Genomic DNA, 18036 nt, shown 5'->3' with positions numbered 1-18036 from the left:
CTCTGCCAATGCATTCCTGACTCTCTCAATTGAGAATTCCAACAATTCTGATGGTGGATTTTGGGGATGAGCACTCATTACCATTTGAGCAACAGTGCCTCGTGTGTATTTCCATTGTAAGCTCATGTTGTCACAGTTGCCCATAGCCTTCAAAAACTTTCTCCTGCATTTTCCAGGCCTGACCTCTGCTGAAGGTGACTTTATATTTTTTAGTTTTTAAATTTGAGACAAAAATGGTTCAAGCTTTTCTCCGTAGGTGAAGAATATGAAAACTCACATACAAACTTTCCATGCATATATTAATGTTATCTTTTAACAAAGTTATAATCCAAACAATAGCTCTCCCTGAAACAGAAGTACCTGTGAGTGTTGCAGCAAAACTAATTTTGATATGACTGAATTCTGAGCCTTTGAAAGTTATACTTCGCATGAGTACAATTGTTATGCTTGTTCGAAATTTGTAGTAACATGGGGAGTTGAGATGTGCAAGTTTGCATTGCTAATTTAGTCCTTGATTCAACACATCTCAACTCCCCATGTTACTTCACTCTGCATGTTACCGCAAATGTCAAACAAGCATAACAATTGTACTCATGTGCGAAGTATGACAATAAGCATGTTCTTAAGTCATCCTTATTCAGATCAGCATTTAAACAAATGCTTAAGTCTCATACACTTCATATGGAACAAAGGGGCCAAATTCTGGCCATAAGTGGCCAATAGAAAATTCCTGGGGTGTAAAGGAATTTCTTGCAGGCAGAAAGCCAACTCCTGAGTTCTGACATATGCAGGGGATAAGGGAGGTGAGAGAGAAGATGTCACAAATGGGGAAGGACAGAGAGAGGGTGTGCCACTCCACTCATTTGATCCTCTATTAGCAGAGGGCTTATGAATACTTAACAGCGAGTAATATTACTCAGTGGACAATCGAGATGCTAAAAGAGCACTCAAGAACGATAAGGCCATTGCGGAGAAACTAAATGAATTCTTTGCATTGGTCTTCACCTCTGAGGATATGAGGGAGATTCCCAAACCTGAGGCATTCTTTTTAGGTGATAAATCTGAGGAACTGTCCCAGATTGAAGTATCATTAGAAGAGGTTTTGGAACAAATTGATAAAACTAAACAGTAATAAGTCACCAGGACCAGATGGTATTTACCCGAGAGTTCTGAAGAAACTCAAATGTGAAATTGAAGAACTACTAACTGTAGTCTATAACCTATCATTTAAATCAGCTTTTGTACCAAATGACTGGAGGATAGCTAATGTGATGCCAATTTTTAAAAGGGCTCTAGAGGTGATCACGGCAATTACAGGACAATAAGCCTGACTTCAGTACCAGGTAAACTGGTTGAAATGATAGTAAAGAACAAAATTGTTAGACACATAGATGACCATAATTTGTTGGGGAAGAATCAACATGTTTTTTGTAAAGAGAAATCATGCCTCACCAATCTACTAGAATTCTTTGAGGGGGTCAACAAGCATGTGGACAAGGGGGATTCAGTGGATATAGTGTACTTAGATTTTCAGAAAGCCTTCGACACGGTCCGTCACCAAACGCTCTTAAGCAAAGTAAGCTGCCATGGGATAAGAGGGAATGTCCTCTCATGGATTGGTAACTGGTTAAAAGATAAGAAACAAAGGGTAGGAATAAATGGTCAGTTTTCAGAATGGAGAGAGGTAAATAGTGGTGTCTCCCCAGGGTCTGTATTTGGACCAGTCCTATTCAACATATTCATAAATGATCTGGGAAAAGGGGTAAACAGTGAGGTGGCAAAATTTGCAGATGATACACAACTATTCAAGATAGTTAAGTCCCAAGCAAACTGCAAAGAACTACAAAAAGGATCTCACAAAACTGGTGACTGGGCAATAAAATGGCAGATGAAATTCAATGTTGATAAATGCAAAGTAACGCACACTGGAAAACATAATCCCAACTATACATATAAAATGATGGGATCTTAATTGGCTTTTACCACTCAGGAAAAAGATCATGGAGTCATTTTAGATAGCTCTCTGAAAACATCCACTCAGTGTGCACCAGCAGTCAAAAAAGTGAACACAATGTTGGGAATCATTAAGAAAGTGATAGATAATAAGACAGAAAATATCAGATTGCCCCTATATATATCCATGGTGCACCCACATCTTGAATACTGCTTGCAGATGTGGTTGCCCCATCTCAAAAAAGATATATTGGAACTGGAAATGGTTCAGAAAAGGACAACAAAAATTATTAAGAGTATGGAATGGCTGTCATATAAGGAGAGATTAGTAAGACTGGGAGTTTTCAACTTGGAAAAGAAACGACTAAAGGGGGATATGATAGAGGTCTATAAAATCATGACTTGTGTGGAGAAAGTAAATAAGGAAGTGTTATTTACTCCTCATAACACAAGAACTAGGGGTCACCAAATGAAATTAATAGGCAGCAGGCTTAAAACAAACAAAAGGAAGTATTTTTTTCAGACAACAAACAGTCAACCTGTGGAACTCCTTGCCAAAGGATGTTGTGAAGGCCAAGACTATAACAGGGTTCAAAAAAGAACTAGATAAGTTCATGGAGGCTAGGTCCATCAATGGCTATTAGCCCAGATGGGCAGGGATGGTGTCCCCACCCTCTGTTGGCCAGAAGCTAGGAATGGGTGACAGGAGATGGATCACTTGATGACTACCTGTTCTGTTCATTCTCTCTGGAGCACCTGGCTTTGTCATTGTCAAAAGACAGGATACTGGGCTACATGGACCTTTGGTCTGACCCAGTAGGGCCGTTCTTATAATTCCCTTAGCATAGTCTAATTTGTTTTTTAACGTTATACAGGTCCACAAATGAGATAGTAATGCCTTTGGGCCACTAAAATATGATGTTGTGCATCAAGAAAGGTACCCAGTTCTCCTTTCTCACACCTAAATAAGTGGCCTGATTTTCAAAAATTGTGAGCACCAAGTAACTTACAACAAAGTCAGAAGACTAGCACAAGGCCTATGCACCACTTAATTCTGATTTAAACACTGTTTTGAAGATTTTGGTGGAATCTAAGCTTTGTACTGCTATCCATATAGCCTTTGTGTCCAATATGAGAGGAAAAGAGCCTCTTGAGAGGAAAAGAGCCTCACACAATATTTATCACCAGCAAAAAACTGGATACACAAGATTTTTTTCTAATATTCAATTACAGAAACAAATGTAAAAAAAGTGAGTAAATTGAAATAACTGCTTCTAGAATGGAAATTTAAGGCACTTATCTTTTCCTCTTGTTTTCTTTTAGCTTGAAGAAACAAATACACTCACCACACCATCTAGTAATGTAAACCATAACAAGAAGCTTGTTAGCTTTTTTCCTTGCTATGGGACCTTGGCTCCACAGATTAAATAAATATTGAGTCCTGCTCTCTGCTTCCCAGGAAGAGAGTGATACACAGATGATTGTCAGTTTCCTGGCTTAAGTTTGAGCTCTTTTTAAAATGTTCCCACTTGATTTGAACTGTCCACCAATCTGTCATCTAGAAATTTTAAATTCTGTTTATGTACTATAAGATCTAGAACATTTTGCACATTGCTGCTACACCACCTTCCAGCTAGAACAACGAACACAAATTTACTGGGAAAACCTATTCCCAGCACTGTTTAAATATCATTGGTTCTGGAATAGAAGCTACAAAGTGAATATATGACTGAATTCTGCAAAAAAAAAATGTTTAGATGTAGTTTTATGCTTCATGGAAAAAGTGAAAGTTCCATCTGCACTGGGTTTTAAACTGAGTTAGTGGAATCACTTTATAAAAAGATTTGTCAACAGTTCCTGCTAACCCATATTAAATACAGTTTGTCTTTTTGATCAGCTGGTGTACATTGATGTACCTTCACTGACTTTATAGAACTACACCAAGTTACACCAGCTAGTTAACTGGCCCCATCTCTACAGTCTAGAACAATTTTTAAAACACAGTTTGAAACTAGATCTGCCAAGTCCATAATGTCCAGGCAAACTTTTTAAAAACCATTTAAACTGGATCATTTTTAATCCATGTTTTGAAAAAGCTCCATTAACTTCCTTTGGTCTCAGAGAGTACCTTTAAATCCCACTATACACATCAAAATCAGCAAAGACTACAGTTATATTTGCAAGCTTCTAAACAATGTAAATATTTTATTTTAAAACTTCAAAAATACTTCAGAGTATCACTTTGAAATCAGATATACCAGCAGCTACTTACGTACAAGTATTATGACTGTTGGTGCTCAAAAGAGGAACAATTCGGGTATTTTAAAATCTTTTTGGATGTAAATGGTCTTATATTTCAGTTTTTTCTTCCAATTTTATGCAAACACAATAAAACTAACTAAATAAGCTACACACACAAAGGTAAGTCAAAGTCAATCTAATTTAGACATGGTGCTCACATCGCCTATTTATTTCTCTGGAGATAAACAGATAACATTTTCCAAAATGTATAATATACATAAACTGAAAGAAACAATTTGTTTTTGTTAAAAGCTGACATACAGCACCTTTACATATGCTTGCAAACGTGAATTTGCCTGCATAAACTGAGTTGTTAAACATGTCATTAGCTGATCTTCTTCTATAAACAGCTGCACACAAATTCTGCTTGTGCATAAATCTGCAATATTTTGGGCTACAGGTAGAGGAATCTTTTCTTTCGACCTCAGTTCCTCTGCTTAACACATTAGGAATTATTTCACTTTCTCTGGAGCCCCAATCTTGACTAAAAATAATATCAAGGTACTGGATATCACTTGGGAGATCACTGATTGAATCTCAAGAATCACTCCACTGACAGGGTTACTGTGTCCTCTGTTAACTGCAAGATCAGCATATGACTGTATAAGAGAGGTTGTGTTTGTCAGTGCTGATGATAAACCCATGTAATTGCAGGGTGAACAGACAGATATGTCAAAACTTTGGTGGCTGCTCAGGTGCAATCCAGGACAAAGATGTAGTTTAGGAATGGGTACATGTGCCTACCCTGGTCTTGCAATTGCACTGTGTCCAGGTCTGTTGTCCACAATTCAAGAAGGATGTTATGTTGATAAATTAGAGAGGATTCAGAGAAGGGCCACAAGAATGAATAAAGAATTAGAACACCTTCCTTATAGGGATCGACTCAAGGAGCTCAATCTATTTAGTTTAACAAAGAGAAGATTAAGGGGTAACTTGATTACAGTCTGTAAGTACAAATATTTAATAATAGAGTCTTCAGTCTAGCAGAGAAAGGTTTAACGTGATGCCAGGGTTGGAAGTTGAACCCAGACAAATTCAGATTGGAAATAGGGCTTAAATTTTTAACAGTGAGGATAATTAACCTTTGGAACAACTTACCAAGGGTCATGGTGGATTCTCCATCACTGATGATTTTAAAATCAAGATTGGATGTTTTTTTCTAAAAATATCTGCTTTAGGAATTTTAGGGTAGGAGGGGGAGTTCTGTGGCTTGTGTTATACAGGAGATCAAACTAGATGATCACAATGGTCTCTTCTGGTCTTGGAATCTACAAATCTATTAATCAATACTTCCATAAAATAGCCAATAATAAAATCAATGATTAACTGAACAGCATCTAATAAAATTATTATAAACATTTAGCAACTACATCTCCTCAGGCTATAAACATTCTTATAGTAATAAATTACAACTTTAGTTAACAAATATGAAATTACACATAATACATGACAGCATAATATTCTTATTGAGAAATAAACAGGTGTTTACATTCTTAACATCAGTACGAAAGAAACGTAACAAAAGCTGAAGGGCTGGCACAGGCTGGGAGTGTTCTAAAGAGATCCCCGCTAATCTCAGTGAAGAGATAAGTACACTATGTAACCAAAGGGAGTATTTTTCCATGTATTATGTTACGTACGTACCCCCAAAAGCTACATAGATTAAAGCTGTAATTCCATCTGAGGGTTATGGTAACACAATGTCACCAGAACTCCTCAATGAAACTGCAGTGTTAATATGTGCAGTGTGGAGTACCTTAATTCTTATAATGCTTTGTTTACTACAAATAGTGTTATATTTCTGTTGCAGCATAAAAAGAATCAATGAAAAATAAAATAAAATGTAATAAATGTCCTCAGGTTGCTCATTCACATTTTTGAGCAATGCACATTAATATTGCAGCAATGACACAATATTCCTCCTTTGAAACCATTATCCAGTCAATACAAATGCAGAAGAAACACAATCCCTTCACTATTAGTGTAGTGCTTCTTTTCAGCGCCAATACAATGTTTCAAAATGTATTACAAAAACTCCCATTGCAATTGATGAGCTTTGTATGCTAACAACAATACATACATAATCCCTAACAGAAACATTAATATTAGACATAAAGGGCTATACTCTTGATCCCAGAGAGATGCCTTATTGGGTTGGTGATGATTTCCCACAACAGAGGGGAATCCTCAGGTAGCACAGAGTGTACCAGAACCATGTCAGAGCACAAAGGGCTCTGCCTGATCCTCTGACAACACAGATGTCCCAAGAAGACTGTTCCAGCAAAACCTACTACTATCAGCTCTTGGCTTCCTTAAATTACAATAGAGGCCATTTCAGCCCAGAGCCAACTCAGGATTAGGGGACTTGAAAGGATTACACTCTGGCACAGCTAAGGAGCTGCCCCAAGACATCAATTAACACTTAGCAGTATGCATACAAATCAATCCTCACAACATCACCGTTAAATATTATTATTCCCGTTTTGCAGATGGGAGAAATTGAGACAGAGGGGTTAAGTGATTTATTTAAGGCAACAAAACAAACCATTAATAAAATTGAGTTAAACCCAGCTTTCAGTCCCATGCTTAATCCATTAGACCATGCTGCTTCTCTTCAAGCTATTTGTATCATTAGTGTTCTGTGAGAAACCAGTTTTGGAGCATGCTGGGCATTTCCAGGAAGTTCCTCAGAGCCCTTGATACCCGTTGACTTTGATGGGAGTCTTTGAGGGATTTCAGCACCTAAGTGGAGATGTTCAGTATCTGCCAGGGCCTAAGGATAGACACTGGGGTTACACAAGTGTACATGAAAGCAGAATTCTATCCTCTGATGTAACTTACAGCAGCCCAAGGGCTAATTGCAGTTGTGTTTGCTGCAGTGGTTCCATCAGGACATGTCAACGTCAGCTAGTCAGTAGCAGAATTAGAAATAGAATCTAGGAGCTTCTAGCTCCAACTCCAAGGTTGCCAACTTTCTGATTTCAGAACCAAACACTCTTGCCCCGCCCCTTCTCTGAGGCCCCAACCCCACTCACTCCATTCTCCCTCCCTCCAACACTTGCTTTCCCCAACTTCGCTCACTTGGTCATTTTCACCAGGCTGGAGCAAGGGGTTGGGGTACAGGAGGGGGTGAGGGCTCTGGCTGGGGGTGCAGGCTCTGGGGTGGGACTGGGGATAATGGGTTTGGGGTGCAGGAGGGGGTTCTGGACTGGGGGGGTTGGGCCAAGGAGTTTGGAGTGTGGGAGGAGGCTCCGGGCTGGGGCAAGTGGTTGGGGTTTGGGGGGGTGAGGGCTCCAGCTGGAGTGTGGGCTCTGGTGTAGGGCCGGGAGTGAGGGGTTTGAGGTGCAGGAGGGGGTTCTTGGCATAGGCCGAGGGGTTCAGAGTGAGGGATTGGGGTACAGGAGAGGGTGCAGGCTCCAGTCGGCGCTTACCTCAGGCAGCTCCCGGAAGCGGCTGGCATTTCCCTCTGTTTCCTAGGCGCAGTGGTGGCCAGGGGGCTCTGCGCACTGTCCCCATCCACAGGCGCCGCTCCCACAGCTCTCATTGGCTGCGGTTCCTGGCCAATGGGAGCTGTAGAGCTGGTGTTCAGGGCAGCACCTGTGCTGTGGGCTCACCGCCCCTGCACCTAGGAGCTGGAGGAACAAGCTGGCCACTTCCAGGAGCCGTATGGAGCCATCCATTGTGGTCAATGAGATTTTTAGTAGCCTGGTTAGCTGTGCTGGCTGGAACCACCAGAGTCCCTTTTCAAACAGGCATTCCAGTCGAAAACCAGATGCCTTGCAACTCTGTCATCCTGAGGCCATTAGCCTATGCCTCTTTCTCAAAAGTTAACTTATCTGACCAAAAAAGCAGATTTGATCTAAATGTCAACAGGCTGTTATGCCAGGCTGCTGAATACAGCTGAAAATAGGCACACATAAAAAAACCCAAACAAGTCACTAATATTTCTGCTTTTAATTAAAAGGCTCCATGAAGGCACACACATTTTTCTTCAAATTAATTTTTATAACTATTTAAAATAAAAGATTTCCTTTCCCCGATTTTCCTAGAATTTGCCTTCAATAAAATAAGGAAAATGTGTGGCCTAAACAGATGTCAATATCCCTGTAAACCAGAAGATTGATAGTTTTTTAAAAATTAAAGTTATTCAGAAACGAAGCATTGAATTTAAACCCTTACTGCCCTCAGCCAAAAGGAAACAAGAAACCAATAGTTTTTTTTAAACTTGGAGTAGTATTTGTAACTAAGTGCTTTGCATAAGGAGGTGTGGGAAGAGAAAGTTAAATATTGCAAAAATCAAAAGGTTAAACATTAAACCCATTCTAAATACTACACATAAAGAATGTGAAGATCTTAATGGTCTGCTAAAGCAAACTAAGCACAAGCATAGACGATGTGTAAATGAACACATTTTTTCCGTAGACTAGAAGAATTCCTAGATTTCTGAATACATTTCCTTTATAACAAAATGCTAAAAGCAATGACTTTTTGAAATTATAAAAAACAAACCAAAACACACTACTCCAAACCTCTCCCCTTCCCAAAACTGATAAAGCAGGAGCTAGAATTGCAATAACAATTTCACTGTTCTTCAATCCATTTGAAATAGGGTTACCATATGTCCGGTTTTTCCCAGACATGTCTGGCTTTTTGGGCCTCAAATCCCCGCCCGGGAGGAAATCCCCAAAAGCCGGACATGTCTGGGAAAATAGGGAGCGAGGGCCCGGCAGTGCAGGGCTGGGGCCGGCGGTGCTCGGCCAGGGCCGGGACCGGGGACGACAACGGCGGTGCTCGGCTGGGGACGGCAGTGCTCGGCCCGGGCCGGGGCCAGCGCTGGCGGTGCTCGGCCGGGGCCGGGGCTGGCGGTGCTCGGCCAGGGCCGGGACCGGGGACGACGATGGCGGTGCTCGGCCGGGGACGGCAGTGCTCGGCCCGGGCCGGGGCCAGCGCCGGCGGTGCTCGGCCGGGGACGGGGACGGTGGTGCTTGGCCAAGGCCGGGATGGGGACGGCGCCGGCGGTGCTCGGCCGGGACCGGGACTGGGGCCGGGGCCATGACGGGGACAGGGGCGGGGGCTGGCGCTGGCGGTGCTCGGCCAGAGGCCAGCACCCCAGGGCCCGAGCCGAGCCGAGCCGAGCCAGGCAGGAGATGCTGGGGCCAGAGCCTCTTGGCCTGGGCCGGCCGGCCACCCATCAGAGGGAGCCGCTCGGCCAGGGGGGCCGGACTGGGCCGCGCCACACCGCACCCAGCCCCAGCTTACTTGCTGCCTCCCTGTTTCAGGCTTCCCGTGAACATTTGATTCGCGGGAAGCAGGGGAGGGAGAGGAGCAGGGGGCGGAGCGTTCAGGGGAGGGGGCAGAGTTGGGGCGGGACTGGGGGCGGGGAAGGGGCGGAGTTGGGGCAGGGCCAGGGCCCCGTGGAGTGTCCTCCTTTTTTAAAACTAAAATATGGTAACCCTATTTGAAATCAAACTCAACCTCCAGACTTACAGCTTGATCCACACAGCCACTTTCACTTGTGTAGAGCCCTACTGAAATCAGTCAGGCTTGATATAATCACAGAGGTCCAGCTCCGTAGAGCATCTTGCAAAATATGGGCCTTAGATCCTGTTCTTGCACTTCTGGGTAAACCCCCCAGAGAAGTCAATAGGGCAAAAAAAGAAGTGTCTTTCATGAACTAAAAGTGGCCTGCTTGTAATTTTTACCAGCAGGCAAACCAGGGAAAGCATTGTTAATATTAATGCCACTACATTCTATCCACTCATATTCACTCTTCAAACACACTAATTTTTTTGTTTATTTTTTAAATCTAGCCAGCAAGGAGTGAAACCATGGATAAAAAGGTGCCCTTCATATTAAGCAGTAGGGATGCAATGTCAGCAAAGGAGTGATCTTTCTAGCCATAGATCTCTCATCACCCTACAAAGAGATTTTGAGTTACTTGTTACAACTCAACAAAGCGGGGTAGCTTAGTGGTTTCAGCATTAGCCTCTTAAATTCAGGCTCGTGAGTTCAATCCTTGAAGGAGCCACTTAGGGATCTGGGACAAAATCAATACTTGGTCCTGCTAGTGAAGGCAGGGGCTGGACTCAATGACCTTTCAGGGTCCATTCCAGCTCTATGAGATAAATATATCTCCATATATATTTTTTTATTATTATTATTTTTTAAATACCAGACCATATAAAGGAGCTCAGAAAAGCAGCAGATTAATAAACTAGATTTTCACCTCTAGAGATCTGAATTCAAATCTTGATTAACAATGAATTTCTTACACTCTTCTCAAAGCTAGCAGACATGTATCACAAGATACTATTCAGTTACAGAACAGAAAAAATGGAGATTTAGATAGGTTGCAAATTACAGGCACTGCTTTGGAAAAGCACTGAGAGATTTAACTACAGTATTTGAATCTTTCCACCCATCTGCAATGTTGTTTTTTCTCATTATCCTATAATCTCCTAAATAAAATCAAAACTTCAGAGCAAGGAATATAAATTGTGTTTGTGGAGCTGTTAAAATCTTTTGGGGCTTTTTATTTAAAATATTAAACTGGAATGCAATCAAATTATATTCTCCCATTTGGAGCAGATTGGAAGGGAAAAATAGTATTGATTGGCAACTGCGTTAATCATTAATGTGTTTATTAGACTTATGTTTTTCTCAACCACATATATACATATAATTACAAGATTGTAAATCAACGTCTGTAAATGTATCTGTTAGTGCTGCCATCAGAGGTCACCCTTCATGCTACAAAAAACAAAACTGTAAGCAGTACAATGTCATCACTACTGGCAGACCCACTTTCTATGACCAATGCTGCTTAGGGAAGTACTATATACTAGAGCATATTTATCACACTATAAAACAGATCATAGGTAAAATGTTCAGCTAGGGACTGAAAGTTGCTAATAATGTTGATGAGAATGCTACTGACCTTTTTTGTAAAGCACTGTGAGATCTACTGATGAAAAGTTCTATATAAGAGCTCGGTATTATTCTTGTTATTATGACTATTACTAATAATAATATTTATACTGCTAGAGTTTAAATTTGAAAAAGACTCATGGAAAAAGAAATGAAAACAAAACTGAGGTAAAAACCTATGAATGAATTCAAAAATGAGAGAGACAGGCAGATGAACACAGAAACCAGTTTTAAACAGAACAGTAGAACAAGAAATTTTAAAAAAAGCCGAAGTGGATTTCAATGTCACAAGTTTTGTCAAAGGCCCACTTCTGCATTCTCTCTACTCTGGTCAAACTCCCACAGATGTCGACAGGAATTTTGGCTGAATAAGGCAAATTAGGCTAAACTCTCAATACAGGTCAGGCCTTTATGGGCGTATATGTTTTAAAAATGCGTTTTCTTTTCATATTTTTAAACATCAGAAACAAAGTGAAGGTCATTAATAAAGGTCATTACTACAGTTAAAACTGCTGAACTGAAGTAAGGGCAGGATGCCAGTCATTTTATCATACCTCAAATACCTTAGAATTGTGGGTGAGGGGCCAAGTTTAGATTTGGTCAAATTCCGCTGACTTCAGCAGAGGTGCACCCACTTATATCCTGGTTTGAAGTTGGTCTGAAGAGTTTGTGTGGTGTAAATTTTATTCGATAATGATTCTGACACATCCTGAATTCTCTGCTATTTTACTGATAGAATGGCTTTATAGAGGCACTTAAAGAAATCATATGCCTGCATTCCAAGCCCAAGGTTAGCTGCAGTAGTCAAACAGAAAGCAGCTGATACTTCAGAAGGTTACAAGCCATGTACATCATGCAGAGGACATCAAAAAGAGGGGAATGAACAGAAAAGAAGGAAAGGACTTACTTTCCATTTTTATTCCAAACAAAATACCTTTGAAAAAAAATCAAAGAATTGTAAAGTATGTTTGAGGGAGAGGGTTAGTTTTAATGTTAGTCATGCAGCATTCATATTGGGAGTGTTACAAGACAATGCCACCAAGCCACCAAATTAGCAATAATTAGACCATATATCACCAGTCTTAGAAGAAAGGAAAATGACTGAATGAACAGGGAGGCTGACCTACTGTCTCGCCATTAAAGGTGGTCCCACCAGGTCAGATATGAGGGAAGGCAAGATACTGCAACTGAATAAGTGCAGCTGGACTGCTGCACTTGCAAGCTACCATCTGCAAGTTTGGAACCTATGCCTGTAATGATGGCTGTGTTCTACATTTTCTATAGGTAAATCACTTTAGTCACTCCAGTATTTTTTGTGAGCACTAAATTCAGTCAGAACCACTGAGAGTGGGCTTTAAAGAGAAAGTTATGAATCTGCAGTTTGGGGTAAGAAACAAACTTGCTACAGAAGTGTAAAGAAAATGGGCCACTCTCATGCCTGGTGTCATTCTACTGCAGCCAGTGGAGTTCTGACAGGGATGACGATACCAAAGGTCTACAGACCCACAAAACCTTGGAGTGTAGAAATAATACATTGTCCAGTGTGGGGGAGAAAGATCCTACAGCAACTACAGCAGACATCTGGATTTATATTAAGGTTTTCATGTCATATCTTGTTAGGGATCACTGAAACAGTGTATTATTCTGTCTTGTAATTTTTTAGGTATGAAAATGAATAGGTACAAACTTTGGCCTTGGCTGCAGCTATGAGCACCTATTCAAGTCACTGAATGAGCCTTTTAAGAAGTCAATAGGAGCCCTGCACGTACAGCTGAAGACAGAATATTGTATTTACTCTTTATTCATCTCATTTTTAATAATAACAGCTACACCCCCAATTTATCCATTGAAGAAGCATATTGGGTTTGAGAGTATGATATAAAAAATATTACATCTGCTGGGTGGGAAGTGGAGAACAGATCTGATGGCTTCAGTCAAAGCACCAAGTGGTTTGTTCTGACTGCCAAGGGAGTCCGCTGATTTTGTATAAGGATTTGAGATGCTTGCAGGACAACTTATAGCAGTTTTTGGGGGTAGACAGCTGTTTATATACCCAATTTTACCTGACTTCATCTAATACAAATTTAGAGGTAGATTAAACAAACTTTTACATTGAAGAAGAAAATAATGAAGAAGAATCAGTATTAAATGCACCTTACTTAAAAGGGGCTATAATGGAGTATGTAGCATTCATAAGTAATGAAAAGGTTAACTGGAACTGAAGAGTCAATTAAGGCACCTGATTGCACCTGGGACGTGGGCCAGGGACAAATAAAGAGGAGCCCCAGCTGGGTAAGGAGGTGTGTGGTTAGAATAAAGAGACAATGCCCAGACTAGATGGACAATAGGAAGAAACTCTGTAGTCCCTTGAGAATAGGAGCCTAGATAAAAGGGAAGAATCTGGACTTCTAAAGAGACAGAGACCTGGAACAGAACAGGGGATGCTTAACAGAGATGAAAGGTCAACCTCAAGGAGGGCAGAGTTAGTTTGTTTGTATTTTGGGTTTGAGATTTGCTGAGGGATTCTAAGGGAGAGACACGAGACTCACCCCTGACAGAGGGGTGAATGAAGAGAGGCTGTGGGGGATGCCTGGTAACAGGTATAAGTGACAGGGAGCAGGTCTGAGTAGATAGACTTTACCTGCCTATCAAAGGGTCCTTAGGCTGGGATGCAGTATAGTGGGAAGGCCTAGGTTTCTCTATCAGCCTTGTGAGAAGGTGGCGTGAGACACCCCTCCCTTTCTCCCCCCCCCCCACACACAGAGGGATAAGGACACTAGAAAACCCTGAGATCCATGAGTGTAAAGACGTTGGGGCACAGAGCTGTGGCTGAATACCAGATGCAAGGGCAATGGACTCTATTACCCTGCAATGGGTAAAAAGTGGATTGGCTGGAGGGACAAGTCATGAGATGAGGCAGATCACTGAAGGACTAGAGCAGCTGCAACAGGGTGCTGTAGTCAAGGAGAGCCTGTTATACGATGTCCAGCCATGATGGGACATGCCAGTGGTGAAATTACTCTTCTTAAAGGGACAAACTTATCTTTCTCTTCCAAAACTGTCAGACTTACTTCTAACATGCAACTCTCTTGGATAATTGCATCCAAAAGTGCTGGTATCATCTAAAACATTGTTTTAAGAAAAGTCCTTAAAAATTCTTTAGAATCAAAATTTTCTAAAGCATGATACAGTCCTAATATATAAATGTTTAATAATAATTGAGATACATAATTTATGCTAGCATTATACCAGTGACTCTCCAAAACAGATGCCTAAAATGAGACTTCATGCTCTAGAATTACAGGGACTGAAGACAGTGTTGGAACAGCCTAAGTGGGCTATCAAAAAGATTAAAGGTGTGTTTTACTAAAGTTTCAATGGATCTGTTCACATAGGGTAAAACTAATAATCAAGTCAATGGATGATTTATGAAATTGAGGATTACAGCTTCAGGGCTAATGAGTTTATTATAATATCAGGTGTCCGCTATCTTAATAATGCTAAAACACATTCACCTTCATGCAAAATATTTTTCTTCTGAAGCTTCGCTTCTACCAAACAAATACAACTTATCTCCAGTTTAACTTTCACTTTCTTTTACTAAATTTAAAGACTGTACAACCATTAATTATCTAGGTACAGTCTAAAAGAGTTGGGTCAAAATAGAGATTCAAGCAAAGGTGTACAATATTGACAGGAAAGCTGCATTCTCAAACAGAGCCTGCCAAAAAAATTATTCAGAATGGTTCAAAATAACTGAAGAATTCAACTGTAATCACTCCAACAGTGTGCAGATGTGGTGTCACAGAGAAGGGAGAGACTTCTGTTAAGTTTTACTATATAGTTGAATAGCAGAGATAGGAAATCTTGATTAAGGGGTTGTAACATACATATTTATTGGAGTCTTCACCATATAAAATGTGAGAATGTTTGCAGCCAAACTAAACAATTCTTACTTCAATGTACCGTGTAGTCATAAAAAACATGTAGAGAATGGGAATGTAGCGAATACATCTGTTAGTCTGAAAGGTGCCCAGGACTCTCTGTTGCTTTTTACAGATCCAGACTAACATGGCTACCTCTCTGATACTTGACACCATGCAAGGCACTGCATTTAGCCGTATGGAATGGAAATCTATCAACCTCATGAAGAAACTTGCACAAATAGAGACAGATATCATCTTCCTTTCTAAATGTAAACAGATGGACATCATACCAAATGGACTGAAGGTGAAAAATCCATTGCTATCTACATACTGTACAGACCACAGTCAGAGATTATGCCATACACTATCAAAGAAACTGAGGAACCACCTGATCAGCATCCTATACAGCAAACAGGAAAACATCAAAAAAGAGCTCTCCAACCTGGAGACTTACATTAATAACCAACCCTCCATGCATATGGACTTCACTAAAATAAGACAGGAGATCTACACTACACACTTCTCCTCTCTACAAAGGAAAAAGGACCGTAAGCTGTCTAAACTCCTACCTGCCACATGGGGCCACAACAGTGATACCCCTAACTCACTCAGCAATATCGTCAATTTATCCAGCTACGCACTCAACCCAGCAGAAGAGTTTGTCCTATCTCGGGGACTCTCTTTTTGCCCCAGCACCTCCACGAACATGATACAGTTCTGTGGTGATCTGGAAGCCTACTTTTGCCGCCTCCGACTCAAAGAATACTTTCAAGATAACACTGAACAGTGCACTGATATACAAATACCCTCCCACCAACAACGCAGGAAGAAGAACTCCACATGGACTCCTCCTGAGGGTCGAAATGACAGTCTGGACCTATATATAGAATGCTTCTGCCAACGTGCACAGGCAGAAATTGTGGAAAAACAACATTGCCTGCCTCATAACCTAAGTCGTGCAGAACGCAATGCCATCCACAGCCTCAGAAACAACCCTGACATTATAATCAAAGAGGCTGATAAAGGAGGTGCTGTTGTCATCATGAACAGGTCTGACTACCAGACAGAGGCTACCAGACAACTCTCCAATACCAAAGTCTACAGGCCACTTTCCTCAGATCCCACTGAGGAATATACTAAGAAACTGCACCATCTACTCAGGACACTCCCTACACTAACACAGAAACAATTCAACATACCCTTGGAGCCCCGACCGGGGTTATTCTATCTACTACCCAAGATCCACAAACCTGGAAATCCTGGACGCCCCATCATCTCTGGAATTGGCACTCTCACTGAAGGACTATCCTGATATGTAGACTCTCTGCTCAGACCCTATGCCACCAGCACTCCCAGCTATCTCCGTGACACCACTGATTTCCTGAGAAAACTCCAATGCATTGGTGGTTTCCCAGAAAACACCATCCTAGCCACCATGAATGTGGAGGCTCTCTACACAAACATCCCACACACAGATGGAATACAAGCTGTCAGGAACAGTATCCCTGATGATGACACAGCACAACTTGTTGCTGAGCTCTGTGACTTTATCCTCACGCACAACTATTTCAAATTTGGTGACAATATATACCTCCAGACCAGTGGCACCACCATGGGCATCCGCATGGCCCCACAATATGCCAACATTTTTATGGCTGACCTGGAACAACGCTTCCTCAGCTCTTGTCCACTCACGCCCCTCCTCTACCTATGCTACATTGACGACATCTTCATCATCTGGACCCATGGGAAGGAGACTCTGGAAGAATTCCACCACGATTTCAACAGCTTCCACCCCACCATCAACCTCAGCCTGGACCAATCTACACGGGAGGTCCATTTCCTAGACACCACAGTACAAATAAGTGACGGCCACATTAACACCACCCTATACCGAAAACCCACCGACCGCTATGCCTACCTTCATGCCTCCAGCTTCCACACTGGACACACCACACGATCCTTCGTCTACAGCCAAGCACTGACGTACAACCGCATCTGCTCCAACCCCTCAGACAGAGACCAACACCTACAAGATCTTCACCAAGCATTCTCAAAACTACGAGACCCGCACAAGGAAATAAGGAAACAAATCAACAGAGCCAGACGTGTACCCAGAAGCCTCCTGCTACAAGACAAGCCCAAGAAAGAAATCAACAGAACTCCACTGGCCATCGCCTACAGTCCTCAGCTTAAACCTCTCCAACGCATCATCAGTGACCTACAACCCATCCTGGACAATGATCCCTCTCTTTCACAGACCTTGGGAGGCAGGCCAGTCCTCGCCCACAGACAACCTGCCAACCTTAAGCATATTCTCACCAACAACCACACACCGCACCATAACAACTCTAACTCAGGAACCAATCCATGCAACAAACCTCGATGCCAACTCTGCCCACATATCTACACCAACAACACCATCACAGGACCTAACCAGATCAGCTACAACATCACTGGTTCATTCACCTGCACGTCCACCAATGTTATATATGCCATCATGTGCCAGCAATGCCCCTCTGCTATGTACATTGGCCAAACTGGACAGTCTCTACATAAAAGGATAAATGGACACAAGTCAGCTATCAGGAATGGCAATATATAAAAACCTGTAGGCGAACACTTCAATCTCCCTGGCCACACAATAGCAGATGTAAAGATAGCCATCTTACAGCAAAAAAACTTCAGGACCAGACTCCAAAGAGAAACTGCTGAGCTTCAGTTCATTTGCAAATTTGACACCATCAGATCAGGATTAAACAAAGACTGTGAATGGCTAGCCAACTACAGAAGCAGTTTCTTCTCCCTTGTTGTTCACACTTCAATTGTTAGCAGAGGACCTCACCCTCCCTGATTGAACTAACCTCATTATCTCCAGACTGATTCTTGCCAGCATATTTATACCTGCCCCTGGAAATTTCTATTACGT

General features: G+C 41.7%; 1 protein-coding gene across 2 annotated transcripts in view; it reads right to left on the bottom strand.

The window, feature by feature from the left end:
• The window catches only part of UGT8 (UDP glycosyltransferase 8), a 73211-nt gene that overhangs the window by 44912 nt on the left and 10263 nt on the right, over positions 1-18036 (bottom strand). The window contains exon 1 of one of the 2 annotated variants that reach the window (XM_034771277.1): positions 7686-8454. The exons of the other annotated variant lie outside the window; for it this stretch is intronic. The gene's annotated coding sequence lies outside the window, so the exon portion shown is untranslated. Of the gene's footprint in view, positions 1-7685; positions 8455-18036 lie in introns of those variants that run through there. 2 annotated transcript variants of the gene reach the window in all.

This window comes from Trachemys scripta, chromosome 5 (assembly GCF_013100865.1).
Source record: "Trachemys scripta elegans isolate TJP31775 chromosome 5, CAS_Tse_1.0, whole genome shotgun sequence".
NCBI lineage: Eukaryota > Metazoa > Chordata > Testudines > Emydidae > Trachemys > Trachemys scripta.
The sequence above is the reverse complement of the archived record's forward strand: the minus strand, read 5'-3'. Positions and strand labels throughout refer to the sequence as shown.